We start from the raw sequence: 17,227 nt of genomic DNA, 5'->3' as shown, positions 1-17,227 counted from the left end.
GGATGCGGTCATGTGGTGTGCTGCGTCCAAGTCAGCAGATATTAATCAGTGTCCCCAGAGGTGACACCCCCCCCCCGATACTCAGCTATAGGTGGGAACCCCCTTACACAGCGGAACGTGTAGGGGGGCTTCACACCGGCCTGCAGGCAGCATTGTTCAGGCCAATGACAGGATGCCAGATGTACTCAGCCACGTACAAGTGATAGAGCGGAGAGAGGTAAAATACCAAACAGCCCGTAACTGTCATTTTTCAAACAGCCTGTAACATGGCTGCTAGGAGCGGTGTCACTCCCACTACATACAAAACCAATATAAACAGGAAAGTAACGGTGCTATAGACCAGGTATTACTACAATAAGTAAACATTTAATAAAACACTATCTGAGGTTTAAGAAATCCGGGACCTTATAGGAACGGACACATTGGTGGTACATAAGCGGACTCAGGACAAGACGGGTGACTGTATTGCTATTTGCACAACGTTACCAATTTCTCAGATGGTGTTTTCATTGACGTTTTGTTAAATGTTTACTTATTGTAGTTACACCTGGTCTATAGCGCAGTTACTCACCTGTTTTACTTTGTTTTGGAATACACCTGTACACTCATATACCCCAATCACCTGTCCAGCCATGCACACGCGGAATACACCCCAATCACCTGTCCAGCCACGCACACGCGGAATACACCCCAATCACCTGTCCAGCCACGCACACGCGGAATACACCCCAATCACCTGTCCAGCCACGTACACGCGGAATACACCCCAATCACCTGTCCAGCCACGCACACGCGGAATACACCCCAATCACCTGTCCAGCCACGCACACGCGGAATACACCCCAATCACCTGTCCAGCCACGCACACGCGGAATACACCCCAATCACCTGTACAGCCACACACACGCGGAATACACCCCAATCACCTGTACAACCACACACGGAATACACCCCAATCACCTGTACAGCCACACACACACACGGAATACACGGGATCTGGGAAGCCAATCTCTGGAGCTCGAGCCCAGGCTAGAAATAGTGGGCTGGGTCCTCTGACAGGTTCCTGGAAGTGTGTTTAGGTGGGAGAACGTCCCACAGCCCAGACAACCTGGCACCTGATTGTGACCAATACCCCTTTCACACCAGCCTAGTTTCCCCGGTTGGGCCCTGAGCAACCTGCGACAAGCGCTGGTGCGAAAGGTTCCCGGACCAAAATGCTGGCAAAATTTCCTGGGATTTCAACCCTGCTATGGAGCAGGGTTGTTCCTGGGTTCAGCCCGGGGTCCTGGCCAGTGTGAAAGGGGTAGGGGTACTCACCCAGGTTGCTGGTCCTGCGTGCGGTCATGCTGGGGATCCACACAGGCGGAGATGACCGGACAGGTGGCGGATGTAGATGACACAGCTCTGTGGCGCCCTCACTGCAGCCGGAGAGCTGCGTCATCTACGCCCACCGCCTGTGCAGATCCCCGGCCTGCACCAAGGACCGGCAACCCGAGGTGATTACTGTCTGCCGCCTCCTCCGCCATCCCACTCCTGAGTCCTGCCCACACCAGAAATGCAGGGACTTTTCTGGTGTGAAAGGGGCCAACCCGGCATGATCCCTGGGCCGTATCCCCGGTGGGTCCATGCATTTTCTGGTGTGAAAGGGGTCGGCGATCGCTGTGATTGGCTGTTCAATGTGAACAGCCATTCGCAGCGTTTTCCTGTGTTACCGGCGAATCAGACGCTCGGTAACACAGGTGTCAAGGGGCATGAGGGGGTCATCGGTGACGACGACACCTCACCCCACCTGCCCCCAAGGCTGTGATTGGTCCGTCGGTCCGACGGACCAATCATAGCCAAGGCGCGCCATTTAAACTAACGGTGACTGCGCTGCAGACGCCATTCCGGTCTGGAATTGCGTGCAGAGCGGTCACCGGCCATTCTGTCGTGATATACATACCTGAACCTTGCCTGATACTTACCTGATCACCGCTGGTAGCGTGCTGCCAGCAGTTGGATGCTTCCTGGATCTTGTGACTTCCTGTGTCCTGCTGCTGCAGTGTCATAGAGTCACAGATCGTGAGAGATAGTGACAGAGAGTGATAGAGAGTGCTATATTTTGTGTCTGCTGCACCCCTTTTGTGCTGATCAGTATATCTGTGCTGATCAGCAACTTTTTGGTTTTTTTTTTTATATATATATATATATATATATATATATATATATATATATATATATATATATATATATATATATATATATATATATATATATATATATATATATATATATATATATATATATATACACACCTGTCAGTTGCACCAAAGGTTGTGCTGCCTGTGCAACTGACTGCTGCCCCCCCTTTTGTGCTGATCAGTTTAAATTAATTAACTGATCAGCAGCTTTTTGGGGGTCCAGGTTTTTTTTTTTTATATATACCCTGTCAGGTTGCACCCACAGTTGTCTGCCTGCTGCCCCTCACTGCTAATCAGTGTCGCATCACTGATCTGCAGTTTTTTTTTTTTGGGGGGGGGGGGGATTGCAGTGGGGTTTTGTTTTTACACCCATGTTGCTTTTGTGGGTGCTTTTGTGGGTGTCCTGTGGCCGCTGATCAGTGACGTACATCACTGAACAGCATTTTTGGCACAGGGTTGATATTTTTTTTCTGCAGTTTTTTAAATTGTTTTTTTTTTGGAGAGTGCTGTGGTATTTTTTTTTTTTAAATTGTTTTTACACCTTTTGCCTTTGAGCGCTGTTCAGTGACGGACGTTACTGACCAACATCTGTGCTCAATTTTTGGCGCAGGACCTTTTTTTTTTATTGGGATCAAATTCCTGTATAAAGTATTTTTTTTTCTGCACTACATACACACTACATACCCCCCGTGTTGAAATAAAGTTTGTACCCCCCAACACTATACACGTGTTGAAACATTACACTTACAGAAACATAAAAATGGCATCCCAAATGTCATCCCAGTCATCCAGAAGAATGTATTCAGCGGAGGAGGCATATGCCATGCTTGCCTCTGACTCTGACACAGCCAGTGATGCAAGCGGGGAATTTGAAGGATTCGTCTTAAGCTCCTCTTCCTCCTCTAGTGATGAGGGACCCCCTCAAAGACGCCCCCATAGAGCAGCTGAGACCCCCCCCCCCCAAATGATTGATCCCGTATGGACCCCACCACCAGACAATTTTGAGCCCCAGGTTCCTGAGTTTTTGGCCATCCCAGGAATCCAATTTGATTCAACAGGTCTCAGAGAAATTGACTTTTTCAAATTATTTTTCTCTGATGATTTTATAAATTTAATGGTGGACCAAAGTAATTTATATGCCCAGCAGTTTATTGCTCAAAACCCCACGTCATCATTTGCTAGGTGGACCCCTGTAGATGCAGTAGAGATGATGACGTTTTGGGGTCTGGTGTTACATATGGGCATAGTAAAAAAGCCAGAAATTAGGCAATATTGGAGTACAGATGTTCTGTACAGCACCCCACTTTACCGTATGGCCATGACTCGGACTCGTTTTGAGACAATCCTTAAATTTTTACATTACACCGATAATGCACAGTGCCCACCCAGAGATGATCCCACCTTTGACCGGCTATTCAAAGTCAGGCCGGTCATTGATCATTTCAGTGCCAAATTTGCAGAGATGTACATCCCTGAAAAATGTATTTGTATCGACGAGTCCCTTATACATTTTAAAGGAAGGGTTAAATTCCGCCAGTACCTTCCCAGTAAGAGGGCAAGGTATGGCATAAAAATGTATAAACTGTGTGAAAGCACCTCAGGGTACACCCACAGGTTTAGGGTATATGAAGGGAAGGATTCAAGAATTGAACCGCCAGAATGCCCCCCCTCCCTCGTAGGTGTTAGTGGAAAAATTGTCTGGGATTTAGTGCACCCCTTCCTGGATAAAGGTTATCACCTCTATGTGGATAACTTTTACACCAGCATCCCCCTGTTTAAGGCCCTTGGTTCAAGAGGTACAGCAGCTTGCGGTACTGTGCGCAAGAACCAAAGAGGCCTCCCAAAAACGCACATTGCCCAAGTACTGAGAAGGGGTGAAAGCAGGGGAATATGCACCGAAAATATGTTGTTGGTCAAATATAAGGACAAGAGGGATGTCCTTATACTGACAACAATTCATGGAGACAGTACCACCTCCATCCCTGTACGAGGTACCAGTACCCACACCTCAAAACCTAATTGTATCCTAGATTACAATAAGTACATGGGCGGAGTGGATCTTTCAGATCAGGTACTGAAGCCGTACAGTCCCCTGCGGAAAACAAAAATCTGGTACAAGAAGCTGGCCGTGTATATCATCCAGATGGCACTGTATAACGCTTACGTGCTATTCCATTCTACCAGCCAGAGGGGGACATTTATGCACTTTCAAGAGGAAGTCATAAAGGGCCTAATATTTGGGAACCAGCAGGCAGAGGGCCCCAGTACTTCTAGTACTGGCCCCCGTATTGTACCAGGGCAGCATTTTCCTAACGAAATCCCCTCCACTGCAAGAAAGGGCAGGACACAAAAAAGGTGCAAAGTTTGCAATAAAAAGGGAATAAGAAAGGATACTATTTTCCACTGTGAAACTTGCCCCGACAAACCCGGCCTATGTATAAAGGAGTGTTTTAAAATATACCACACATCTATGGATTATTAGGTTCATCATTTCGCCGTGCTTCGGGGGTCTTGCTAATGCCACATAGCACCCACCATTCATTCCACCAGAATCTGAGCTGCAAAATCCAAAAATCACTCCTTCCCTTCTGAGTCCTGCCATGCACCCAACTGGTATTTTTTGGTCACACATGAGGCATTGTCGTACTCGGGAGAAATTGGGGCACAGATTTTGGGGTGCTTTGTCTCCTTCATTCCTTGTGAAAATGTAAAATTTGGAGCCAGAACTGCATTTTTGTGTAAAAAATGTAATTTTTCATTTGCACAGCCCAGTTGTATCAAAATTGGTGAAACCCCTGGGGGTTTGAAATGTACACTATACCCCTAGATTAATTCCCTGAGGGGTGTAGTTTGCAAAATGGGGTCACTTGTGGGGGGGTTCCTAACTTTTAGCATCTTATGGTGCCTAGAAACCTACATGGTGCCTAAAAAATAATCTCATAAAAAGGAGGCTCCAAAATCAAGTAGGTGCTCCTTCTATTATGAAGCCTGTGGTTTGGTCAACGTGCACACTAGGGCCACATATAGGATATTTATGAAAACAAAAGAATTGGGGGAATCAATTTTTAGTCACATTTCTCTAGTAAAATCTACTGTGTTCCTTAGAAAAATGTATTAAAATTGCAAATCTGCAAAAAAAATGAAATTTTGAAATTTCACCTACACTTTGTTTTAATTCCTGTGAAACACCTAAAGGGTTAACAAACTTCCAAAATGCTGTTTTGAATACTGTGAGGGGTGCAGTTTTTGAAATGGCATCATTTATGGGGGTGTCTCACATACAAGTCCCTCAAAGTCACATCAGAACTGAACTGGTCCCTAAAAAAAAAAAAAATCAGTGTTTGAAATTTTCTTGAAAATTTGCTATTCATATTTTAAGCCTCCTAGTGTCCAAAAAAATTAAAAGGATGTTGAAATAATGATGGAAACATAAAGTAGACATATGGTCTATGTTAGTTATTAACTATTTTGAGTGGTATGATTATTTGTCTCACAAGCAGAAAATTTAACATTTTGAAAATTGCTAAATTTTCCATTTTTTTACGACATTTTGGATTTTTTCACAAAAAAACACAGACTGTATCGACCCAAATTTACCACTAACTTGAAGTACAATGTGTCACGAGAAAACAATCTCAAAATCACTGGGATAAGTAAAAGCAAAAAAAAGTTCCCCACTTAAGTGATACATGTCAGATTTGAAAAAAAGGGCTCTGTCAGGAAGGCAAAAACAGGCTGCGTCAGGAAGGGGTTAAGACTTTTGAGCGAATAAACATATTTTTCCCCTCAAGAAGACAGCTTCATCTTGCGACCAACTGGAATACTAAAACAGTAGTCCCGTTCTCCGCCTGTCCTGGTACGAGCCCAGTGTCGCCAAGCTCCACCTACCGCCAGCTACCATTGCAGAGGCCTGGTCTTTGATCAGTGCCCAGTGGGTAACCAGCGGACACCAGTCAGGAGGTGTGTCCGTAGCCCTGTCAACACATACACAGCAAGCGGTATTCAGGTGCAAGTGTTAGGACCGGATCGATAACCGTGGTTTAAGATGCCGCTGAAGGTGGCAGCATTATACCCGCTCACACCACACCTGTGCGCTCACACACACACACCTGGAATACACCCCACAGTTGCACACCAAAATGAATACACCCATTGCCTACACACTAATGAGCAATACACCCCAGACAGCATTGTAGGCACCGGGTACAGCAATGCATTAGGGGCCCCAGCACACAGACAGGAAAAAATAAAATCATAGCAGCCCTGTGGTCCTGTGCCATCTCTCTACTTGCTTCCATACAGTGACTGGCTGTCAGGACTCTGATTGGTGGATAGCCCCAGCCAATAGAGAATGCTGCCTGACTGCCCTGACTGTGTGCGATTTACAACCAGAGCGACCAGGCAGCTTTCTATACTGCCTCACAAGAAGCTCAGGCGGCAGATGCCCACAACCTAATCTGCCCCAGCTTGAAGACCCCTAGAATTGGGGGGCCCTTGGGCAGCTGCCCATTTAGCCCATACAGTAAGATGGCTCTGATACATCCAGCAGCTGTACCTCACATGGAATACACCCCACGTGTACACACACACACACACACTATGGCCCTACATCTGTACACAGATAAGGAGGATAGGACAGTATGTGTCACCTTCCTGAAGGACACACTGTTTGTCATCACTTCATGCCAAGGACTGCGAGTACATGTGTGAGGTAATCAGGAGAACAGTTATGGCACCCGTAGTGCACTCAGGTAACCCGTGTTACTAGGTGTACACAACATGCCAAACACAGCCCTGAGAAAGGCAGACAATATAGTGTTCTACACGTGTCCTGCACATATGTAGGGTACGGCACACATGTATGAAACACATAACACACGAGGGCACCCTAGCACACGTGTAAGGCACATAGAACACATGTAAGTCACAAATAAAACATGAGGGCACACACACACAACATGAGGGCACAGTAGCAGCTAGGGCACACAAAACATGAGGGGCACAGTAGCAGGTATGGCACATATAAGGGCACACGTGTATGGCACATAACACATAAGGGCATAGTAGCAGCAGCCACGACACATGCAAAGCACATATAACACACGAAGGGCACAGCAGCAGGTATGGCACCTGAGGGGCACAGCAGCAGGTATGGCACCTGAGGGGCACAGCAGCAGGTATGGCACCTGAGGGGCACAGCAGCAGGTATGGCACCTGAGGGGCACAGCAGCAGGTATGGCACATATAGCACGAGGACCACAGCAGAGGTATGGCACATGAGGGGCACAGCAGCAGGTATGGCACATATAAGGGCACAAGTGAATGCCACATATAGCACGAGGGGCACAGCAGCAGGTATGGCACATATAGCACGAGAGGCACAGCACCAGGTATGGCACATATAACACGAGGGGCACAGCAGCAGGTATGGCACATGAGGGGTACAGCAGCAGGTATGGCACAGTAGCACACGTGAGGGCAAGGTGCAGAGCACATGGCGGTCACATGCACCTACAGCAGGCAGACAGACAGACAGAGTAAGGCAGCAGCACTACAATTCCCAGCATGCCCCGCACTCACCTCCGCAGCTGCCTCCGGCTCCACTCACACAAGGACGAGCTACAGTCAGTACCTCGCTCAGTGACGTCCGAGCACAAACCGTGAGGGGCGGGGATATGTGTCACTCCGCCAGCCAATCACAGCCCAGCGCGGCCAACACACACTATTAGTCGCATGGCAGCGCGCCAGGGAGCAGTCTGCGCATGCGTGAGCCTCCAGCGCCTCAGGCAGGGCTCCCGGCAGCCTATAGGCAGCGCTCCGCCGCCAGCAGCACACCACACAGGGGGCGGGGCCGTCGGCGAATGGCGCGGCAGCGGGGTCTCTCACACAGAGAGCCGCCTGTATACTCCGAGGGCGAGCACCGAGTATGTATGACAGTGTGACGGTCACGTGAGAGCTGCGCCCACGTGCACCGGCCAGCCGCACGCCCACTCAGCAATGATTTCTGCCTATGACAGCCCTGTCTGTGATGGTGTGTGCTCACGTGTGCCGTGTCACGTGCTCCATGTGGTAATTGTGGTGGTCAGTGATCCCTTTTTTTTTTAAATTGGGCTCCTACTGTTTTATTTAGTCCCATCAGATTTAATGGTTGGGGGAGGGGGGGGGTTGTGGCGAAGGAAAAGTGAACCTTATTCAGGTCCGTTCACTCACACCCCTTCGTTCGCAAGGCGTTCGATGTTTTGCGTGTGCACATGCGCAGGGTCATTTCTGTGCATGTGCACCTTCCACAATTTCGGCTGTCGTCAGCACACTCTGCGCTAAGGAATGCGCCTTGCGAATGGTGGGCCGGCATACCACCATTCGCAGGGCGGGGTTTGGTGGACTCGCAAGGCTGCGAATCAACCAGAATTACCCCCCAATGAGCGGAGTGAGAGTGTCAGGGGAAAAGAGGAGCCAGAAAGAGGGCTGGTCAGGGAGAGAGAAGGCTTGAGAGAACGAGAGAGAAGGTCCATACACACTGAGCGATTTTGCCCGGCGTGTATGGACAGTGATGATGGGAAAAATCGCTGGGCTAAAACTTGCTCAGTGCATACACACTATGCCATGGTGGAAAGCCGTCTGCCCCGTCGCTCATCTGCTGGGAAATACCCGTGGGCAGCGGCGTAACTATAGCACCGCAGCCCCCGCCACAGTGGGGGGGGGGGGTGGGCGCTGTGCATGTGGGGGCGCCGGGGGCTGCGGTGCTATAGTTACACCCCCCCCCCCAAACCCCCGCAGACTTGCCTATCTCGCTGGTCCCGGCGGCTCCGTTCTGCTAAGACCACCACAAAATGGCCGCCCCCATATAGCACACAGTTCTCTGAAACTGTCTGCTGTATGGGGGCGGACATTTTGTGGTGGTCCTCAGCAGAAGAAGAACGGAGCCGCCGGGACCAGCGCGATAGGTAAGGCTGCAGGGGATTGGGGGGGGGGGGGGGTTTGCATGGGCGGCAGGGGATTGGGGGTGAGGGGCCGCGGGGGATTGGGGGTGAGGGGCGGCGGGGGGCGCCCAAAACTTAGTTACGCCACTGCCCGTGGGGTGAGGCAAGAAGGGGCTGAGGTGAGGGGTGTGGCGATGACAAAGACAGGTGAGGGAGAGGGGGGGTGAGGTGACTGGGTGTGGAGAGGTGAGTCAATAGGGGTCCCTCCCGGTTCTGCTGTTCCCCGGCACTGCAGCTCCGTCCTTCCAACTCTGTCCCCTCAATTCTGCTGCTCCCCAGGGCTGGCTCCACAGGATTTCATGCAGCAGAGCGCGCCCCTGGTCACCTCCCTCACCTTCTCTGTAATGAATTTTCGGTACTTGTTTTCGATTTTGATTGTATTGATCGCGGCCGCAAAAATCGCGTCGATCGCATCGCATGCCAAGCAAATCGCATACGATGCGATCGACGCAATTTTTGCATTGGAATCAATGTAAAATGGTCCCTGAGACCCAATTTTACATTGATTTCAATGTAAAAAGCACCAAAAAACCCCATTTTCATTGCAAACACCCCCTCATGGGTGAAATGGCCCTCAATTGTTAACGCCACCCCACGAGGGGCGGTGGTACGCGTCCTCCGACCTTTTCATACCCCCACTATCCACGTCGGAGTGGAGTTGATTTTATAAAGTGTGGCGAGCGCAGCGAGGGTATACGCATAACATCACAGGTATACGCGTCCCCTCGCTGCGCTCGCCATGCTTTGGGCACTTTATAAAATCAACTCTGTGCCGACGTGGATAGTGGGGGTATGAAAAGGTCGGAGGACGCGTACCGCCGCCCCTTGCGGACTCGCTGCGCTTGCCACGCTTTGGGTTGGCATCAATAGTGGGGTGGCGTTAACAATGGGGGGGGGCATTAAGCATACTTAATAACCATGAGGGGGCATATACAATGAGAAATTGGCCATATTGGCCCTTTTCCCATTGTTCCCTATGTAAAATCGCGTTGATCGTGTCGATCGCATCGCATGCCATTAAAATGGCCCACGATGGACGCATGATTGACGCGATCATCACGATTTTAACTTTAAAACTCATTTAACATTGTTCTCTTTGGGAAAATCGTGTTGATCGCGTCGATCGCATCGCATGCCATTATAATGGCCCGCGATGGACGCGATCAACGCAATTTTCTCTTTACCGGCAATTAAAGCTGGTAATAGACAGAAAATCGCGTCGATCGCATGCCTTAAGTACCTTAACTTAAGGCATGCGATCAACCCTGACGGGCGCCGTGCTAGGAAACAAGTACCGAATTTTCTATTTGATCTGGACTATATAGTTCAAATTGAATGGAAAATGACACTGAATGGAACCATGTGTACACAGCATTAGGGCCAATGGAATCTACAATCAGTTTGCAGTGACACTGAATTGAAACTAGAATTCTGGGTGGTGGGCAAAGGACAACTTGATTAGTGAATGCATATTGAGAAACCTAATGTTGCATAGAATTCTAATTTAGGTCAAATATTCGTTCATATCTATGTAATTTGTATTGTAGTAAAATTTTGTACAACGCTTTAGCATATTTGGACTTGGACAAACCTCTGTATCAGTTGAGCTCAGTAAACAGATTTGTTTACATTAAATACAGTAGCTCTATTGTCTGGCTTCTACTGTAACACAAAGAGACTACATTCTGATTAACATACTATAGCTACTAGTCTATGTAGGAACAATGGTCCCTGCAAAGATACACAGCGACATTCTGATAACAGGTATACAGCTATAACACATACTGTATATACATAAAAGACAAACAGTCTTTGGTGGCTATAGTATCCAAAAAGGCTTATTTTTCTGACTTATGGGTCAAAATATCAGAGAGGTTAACCAACCACATCAGACATGGAGATACAGGGGAGGGCAACCAACCGCAGCACACATGTGAGCGTAATCAACCGCAGCACACATGGAGATACAGGTGAGGACAACAAACCACATTAGACATGTAAATAAAGGTGAGCACATCCAACTGCATCAGACATGGAGATACAGGTGAGGACAAACAATCGCAGGAATCATGGAGATACAGGTGAGGAAAACCAACCACATCAGACATGGAGATACAGGTGAGGACAACCAACTGCAGTACACATCGAGATACAGGTGAGGACAACCAACCGCAGTACACATGGAAATACAGGTGAGGACAACCAACTGCATCAGACATGGAGATACAGGTGAGGACAACCAATCGCAGGAATCATGGAGATACAGGTGAGGAAAACCAACCACATCAGACATGGAGATACAGGTGAGGACAACCAACTGCAGTACACATGGAGATACAGGTGGCTAACCAACCACATCAGACATGGAGATACAGGTGAGGACAACCAACTGCAGTACACATGGAGATACAGGTGAGGACAACAAACCACATTAGACATGTAAATAAAGGTGAGCACATCCAACTGCATCAGACATGGAGATACAGGTGATGACAACCAATCGCAGGAATCATGGAGATACAGGTGAGGAAAACCAACCACATCAGACATGGAGATACAGGTGAGGACAACCAACTGCAGTACACATCGAGATACAGGTGAGGACAACCAACCGCAGTACACATGGAAATACAGGTGAGGACAACCAACTGCATCAGACATGGAGATACAGGTGAGGACAACCAATCGCAGGAATCATGGAGATACAGGTGAGGAAAACCAACCACATCAGACATGGAGATACAGGTGAGGACAACCAACTGCAGTACACATGGAGATACAGGTGGCTAACCAACCACATCAGACATGGAGATACAGGTGAGGACAACCAACTGCAGTACACATGGAGATACAGGTGGCTAACCAACTGCATCACACATGGATATACAGTGAGGACAACCAACCGCAGCACGCATGGAGATACAGGTGAGGACAACCAACCACATCAGACATGGAGATGCAGGTGAGGACAACCAACCACATCCGACATCGAGATACAGGTGAGGACAACCAACCGCAGTACACATGGAAATACAGGTGAGGACAACCAACTGCATCATACATGGAGATACAGCTGAGGACAACTTATCTCATCAGACATGGAGATACAGCTGAGGACAACCACCCACATGAGATATTAAGATACAGGTGAGGACAACCAACCACAGCACACATGGAGATACAGCTAAGGACAACCAACCACATCAGACATGGAGATACAGGTGAGGACAACCAACCACATTACACATGGAGATACAGGTGGCTAACCAACTGCATCACACATGGAGATACAGTGAGGACAACCAACCGCAGCACACATGGCGATACGAGTGAGGACAACCAACCTCAGCACACATGGAGATACAGGTAAGGACAACCAACAGCATCACACATGGAAATACAGGTGAGGACAACCAACCGCAGCACACATGGAGATACAGCTGAGGACAGCCAACCACATCAGACTTGGAGATACCGCAGAGGTCAACCAACCGCAGCACACATGGAGATATAGCTGAGGAAAACCTACCTCATCAGACAAGGAGATACGTTTGAGGACAACAAACTGCAGCACATATGGAGATACATGTGAGGACAACCACCCTCAGCACACATGAAGATACAGGTGAGGACAACCAACCGCAGCACACAAGGAGATACAGCTGAGGAAAACCTACCTCATCAGACAAGGAGATACAGGTGAGGACAACCAGCCACATCAGACATGGAGATACAGGTGAGGACAACCAACCGCATCACACATGGAAATACAGGTGAGGACAACCAACCGCAACACACATGGAGATACAGCTGAGGACAACCAACCACATCAGACATGGAGATACAGGTGAGGACAACCAACCACATGAGACATGGAGATACAGATAAGGACAACCAACCACATGAGACATGGAGATACAGATAAGGACAACCAACCACAACACACAAATACAGCTGAGGACAACCTACCTCATCAGACAAGGAGATATAGGTCAGGACAACCAACCACATCAGACATGGAGATACAGGTGAGGACAACCAGCCGCAGTACACATGGAAATACAGGTAAGGGCAACCAACCGCATCACACATGGAGATATAGCAGAGGAAAAGTTACCTCATCAGACAAGGAGATACAGGTGAGGACAGCCAACCACATCAGACATGGAAAACAGGTGAGGGCAACCAACCACATCAGATATGGAGATACAGGTGAGGACAACCAACCACAGCACACATGGTGATACAACTGAGGACAACCTACCTCATCATACAAGGAGATACAGGTGAGAACAACCAATTACATCAGACATGGAGATACAGGTGAGGACAACCAACCACATCAGATATGGAGATACAGGTGAGGACAACCAACCACAGCACACATGGAGATACAACTGAGGACAACCAACCGCACTACACATGGAAATACAGGTGAGGACACCCAACCACATCACACATTTAAGTACAGGGGAGGACAACCAACCGCAGCACACATGGAGATACAGGTGTGGACAACCAACCACATCAGACATGGAGATACAGGTGAGGACAACCAACAGCAGCACACATGGAGATACAGCTGAGGACAACCTACCTCATCAGACAAGGAGAAACATGTGAGGACAACCAACCACATCAGACATGGAGATGCAGGTGAGGACAACCAACCACATCAGACATGGAAATACAGGTGAGGACAACCAACAGCAGCACACATGGAGATACAGCTGAGGACAACCTATCTCATCAGACAAGGAGATACAGGTGAGGACAACCAGCCACATCAGACATGGAGATACAGGTGAGGACAACCAACCACATCAGACATGGAGATACAGGTGAGGACAACAAACAGCAGCACACGTGGAGATACAGCTAAGGACAACCTACCTCATCAGATAAAAAGATACAGGTGAGGAAACCCAACCACATCAGATATGGAGATACAGGTGAGGACAACCAACCAAATCAGATATAGAGATACAGTTGAGGACAACCAACTGCAGCACAGGCACTAGCGGGTAGGGGAAGGTTAGGTACTAGCAGTGAGGGGGAAGGTTAGGGTTAGGCACTAGGGGGGGAGGTTAGGGTTAGGTAATGGCGGTGAGGGGAAGGTTAGGGTAAGGCACTAGCAGGGAGGGGAAGGTTTGGGGAAGGCACTAGCAGGGAGGGGAAGGTTAGGGTTAGGTAATGGCGGTGAGGGGATGGTTAGGGTTAGGCACAAGCAGAAAAGGTTAGGGTTAGGTACTAGCAAGGAAGGGAAGGTTAGCGTTAGGCACAAGCCTGGAGGAGAAGGTTAGGGTTAGGTACTAGCGGCAAGAGGAAGGTTAGAGTTAGGCACTAGCGGGGAGGGTAAAGTTAGGGTTAGGTACTAGCGGCGTGGGTAAGGTTAAGTACTAGTGGGGAGGGGAAGGTTAGGGTTAGGTACTAGCAGTGAGGGGAAGTTTAGGGTTAGGGTTATGTAATTGCAGTGAGGGGAAGGTTAGGGTTGGGCACTAGTGGGGAGGGGAAGTTAGGGTTAGGCACTAGCAGGGAGGGTTAGGCACTAGCAGGGAGGGGAAGATTGGGGTTAGGTTCTAGTTGCATGGGTAAGGTTAGGCACTAGCGGGGAGGGTTAGGCACGGGGGGAAGGTTAGGGTTAGGTAATGGAGGTGGGGGGAAGGTTAGGTAATGGAGGTGAGGGGAAGGTTAGGGTTAGGCACTTGCAGGGATGGGAAGGTTAGGGTTAGGCACTAGCGGGGGCGGGAAGGTTAGGGTTAGGCACTAGCAACATGGGGAAGGTTAGGTACTAGCGGCGTAGGTAAGGTTAGGTAATAGCAGGGAGCTGAGGTTTAGGTACTAGCAGCGAGGGGAAGGTTAGGGACTAGCAGGGAGGAGAAGGTTAGGCACTAGGGGGAGGGGAAGGTTAGGGTTAGATAATGGCGGTGAGAGGAAGGTTAGGGATAGGCACTAGCAGGGAGGGGAAGGTTAGGCACTAGGGGGAGGGGAAGGTTAGGGTTAGATAATGGCGGTGAGAGGAAGGTTAGGGATAGGCACTAGCGGGGAGGGTTAGGTACTAGCAGCATGGGTAAAATTAGGTACTAGCGGGGAGGGGAAGGTTAGGGTAAGGCACAGGGGGGAGTTTAGGTAATGGCAGTGAGGGGATGGTTAGGGTTAGGCACTTGCAGGGATGGGAAGGTTAGGGTTAAGCACTAGCGGGAAGGGAAGGGGGTTAGGATTAGGTTGGGGCAGGGAGAAGGTAAGTAAACCTACCCAACCCTATTGTAATTCCCTCTACCATACTGGTCCGCATGTTACACCTCATATAGTACAGCCTATGGACCTAATTCTGGTCCACACGCAATGCTTAAATGCCGCCAATCACTCGCACAGCCGCCCCCACCTTGCGGGTTCCCCGCACGGCTGCGAATGGATGTTTTGCATAAACATCCATTCGCAGCCTTGGGTGTGGGGGCCGACCATCGAATGATTTGGAAGGTACACACTAAAGTAATACACTCTCTGGTGTCTTAGCTTTGCGTGTTCCGTGTATGGGAACAGGGCAGACAGATGACATCTGGTGACGTCAGCTGCCTGCCCCCAGCTGCCGGGTCACTGCCTAATTTCCATGGGAACACCCAGCATTTTCATGTGCACACCCATGAAACACTGGGTGTTACCCTGGGCGCAGCCCGCCCCCACCCCACGCCCCTCCGCCCGTGGTGCGAATAGGGATGGTACTACCAGTATGCGCAGACCAAAAAAAAAATTGTTTCCCCGTGCGAATGCGCAGGGCAACTAAAATAAGCCCCTATCTGTGTATAATCATATATGTCTGTTTTACCCAGTTTGTTATTTCATTGTTATCAACATTTGTAATGCGAAACGGAATAGCTGCGCGACACAACTGCTCTGCCAAGGCTCCCCGACGGAGAGCCCATGAAGGTCCAATGGACGTGGGAACCGGTCTAAATCCAGCGGTCAATCGATTTCTTTGAAGCTGGCCAACCTCTCTTATGTTCCTTCTAAAGGACAAACAGAGTCCTTTTTACGGAAATGTTTGGTGCGGTCCACATAAGAACGCAATGCCCGAACAACATGCAAGGCCCGAACAACAACCAACCTTCATGGCAAAAACATCACTGTCAGCAGAAGAACTTTCTGGCCGAAATGCCGGCTATGGAACGCGGAGACAACCTTCAGACGATATTCCAGGCGTGTGTACAGCGCAGTCAGGATGAAAAACTAAATAAGGAACCTTATAGGACAATGCTCCCAAATCAGAGACGCGATGCGCAGAAGCAATAGCCAATAGAAACAGTACCTTCCGCGTTAGCCAAGGTAGAGCAACCTCAAATAAGGGCTCAAATGGGGCCTTAGACAACACCTTGAGAACCAACCTCAAGTCCCAAGGATGAACTGGTGTAACAAATGGGGGCTGAAGGTGCAGGACCCCCTGCAAAAAGTGTGAACTGCGGAAGATCAGGCCACTCACCTTTGGAAAAACACAGAGAGGGCAGAAACTTGAACTTTAAAAGAGGCAAGCGGAGGCTGGCCCCCAATCCTGACTGTAGAAAGGCTAAAAGTCTGGGCAAACGGTAAGTACGTGGGTTAAAATGGTTCGAGGAACACCAATCAAAATTATTCTGGTTGATTCGTTCGCACGCATGTTTGCACGCGGTCGTGTGAACGGATAACACATGCCTGTGAAGGCACGCCCATAACACATGCAAACCTGTTCGTTCGCAACAACGGCCAAAGGGGAGTGGACTGAAACTGCACGCACACTTAACTATTCTGTGTGTTCACAAGCTCATCTATTGTGCGTGCGTGCGAACAGGCTCTGTGGGTCTTCATCCGCAACTGTAACAATAAGCTTGCAGGTCACATTTCCAAACCATTCATTAATGAGATGATTTGATGGATGGATGTCGACATTGAGTTGCATAATGAAATAATGTCCTGGATGCCAAAAAACAGTCACATGTTCACAAACACAATAGATGTGTGTAATGTCAGCACAACATCATGGTTGTGTTTGGTTCCAACTATGAGAGTTGACACATGTCGACTTGTTGTAATTAA

At 48.9% G+C, this 17,227-nt stretch overlaps 1 protein-coding gene across 2 annotated transcripts in view; it reads right to left on the bottom strand.

The window, feature by feature from the left end:
* The window catches only part of SLC5A6 (solute carrier family 5 member 6), a 37,580-nt gene extending 29,508 nt beyond the window's left edge, over positions 1-8,072 (bottom strand). Inside the window, exon 1 of one of the 2 annotated variants that reach the window (XM_083178896.1) lies at positions 7,761-8,072. The gene's annotated coding sequence lies outside the window, so the exon portion shown is untranslated. The remainder of the gene's footprint in view (positions 1-7,760) is intronic. The other variant, XM_083178898.1, reaches the window with a different exon arrangement.
* Between the last annotated feature and the right edge of the window lie 9,155 nt (positions 8,073-17,227).

Source organism: Crinia signifera, chromosome 3, assembly GCF_055691185.1.
Source record: "Crinia signifera chromosome 3, ASM5569118v1, whole genome shotgun sequence".
Classification (NCBI taxonomy): Eukaryota; Metazoa; Chordata; class Amphibia; order Anura; family Myobatrachidae; genus Crinia; species Crinia signifera.
This window is presented reverse-complemented; position numbering and strand designations above follow the sequence as displayed.